The 1,379-nt window shown below is 46.5% G+C and overlaps 1 pseudogene; it reads right to left on the bottom strand.

Moving 5' to 3' along the window:
- The window catches only part of LOC123158774 (cell wall protein DAN4-like), a 25,454-nt pseudogene extending 24,776 nt beyond the window's left edge, over positions 1 to 678 (bottom strand).
- Between the last annotated feature and the right edge of the window lie 701 nt (positions 679 to 1,379).

The raw sequence follows: 1,379 nt of genomic DNA, 5'->3' as shown, positions 1-1,379 counted from the left end.
TCGCCCTCTGCCAGCCGAGGGAATTTTCTAGTCACTGAACCGGCGTCACACACGCCGATGTGATAACAAATGCAGACCTGGATACCGAATGCCAAATTGCTGCTTGAAATATCGAAAGAAACTGGATGAACCCATAGTACATGTATGTCACTATTTCCTTTTATTCAGTCGCCCAACAACAACCTGCACATGGCTAGACAACATAACTGGAAAAAAACTTCTACTTGGCCGCAACGTGGACTAGCACGCCTCTGGCCTACATGGAAACTACGTACGGACTTGATTGAACAAGGTTTATGAATTACTCTGTCCGTAAACAAATATAAGAGCATTTAGATCACTACGTTAGTGATCTAAACGCTCTTATATTTCTTTATAGAGGGAGTACCATATTGCGACATAAATGAGTGTACTTAACAAAAACACACTGCTCAACTTCGTCATAGTCGGACGATGTCCGAGATCAGGTGGACGGGCAGCTACTCTCACCCTTTTGGACGCTTACTCTCACTTTTTATTCTTAGGCGGGGGCTTCCTGTTCTTCTGAGTCAGCATCGGGTTATTCCTGGACTGCACCTTGTTCTTCTTGAACGACGGCGGTTTTGTCAACTGCGTACTGGTTGACGCTGCCTTCGTCTTGTTAGGGGCATCCTTTGCAGGTTCCTTGCCCTTGCCCATGACGTGATCTCCTTCTCTTCTTCTTATTCTTCTTCTCCGGCCAGGTGGTTGAGGCGAGAGGTGGATGTGGTGTTTGCTTTGCACCGGTTGGGTTGAGGAAGCCTGCAGCAACGGCACCTGCATATATAGCCGAGGGATAAGGACACATGGAAGCGGTCCAGCGGGACGACGCGCTTTCACGGGAGGAGAATGGTTTGATGGCGTCGCCAGTGCTACCGGGACTCGGTCTCTTTTGTTTCATTTTGGGGAGTAGATATGTATATTTGATGCATTTGTTCTTGACGGATGGGTATGCGCTTGGGTCAATGGCCGTGGTCCTCGCCGCGTTGGTCTTCATTTCTTCTCCTACTCCTCCTTATACTACTACATACTCATTGGTGGTTATGTTTTGGTAGTACACGCCAAACGGCTTGTGACTTGTTGTTAGTCATACATATCACATATGCATGTACTGTACGTCATGCATCATTGATGTAGTAACTACACGCCCTTGCCGTTGCACGAGATGTTCAGGTACAGCTTGATTTTGGTTTAGCTAAACCGATTGTAATCATGTGGGGCCGATCTTGTATACATGTTTGTATACAAGTTACTCCCTCCGTGTCAAAATAGATGTACCAAAGTTAGTACAAAGTTGCGTCATCTATTTTGAAACGGAGGGAGTAGGTGTCAAGTTGAGAAACGGGAGACAAGAGAGCTAT

Source organism: Triticum aestivum, chromosome 7B (genome assembly GCF_018294505.1).
Source record: "Triticum aestivum cultivar Chinese Spring chromosome 7B, IWGSC CS RefSeq v2.1, whole genome shotgun sequence".
Classification (NCBI taxonomy): Eukaryota; Viridiplantae; Streptophyta; class Magnoliopsida; order Poales; family Poaceae; genus Triticum; species Triticum aestivum.
Note: the sequence above shows the minus strand (reverse complement) of the source record. Positions and strands in the feature narration are given on the sequence as shown.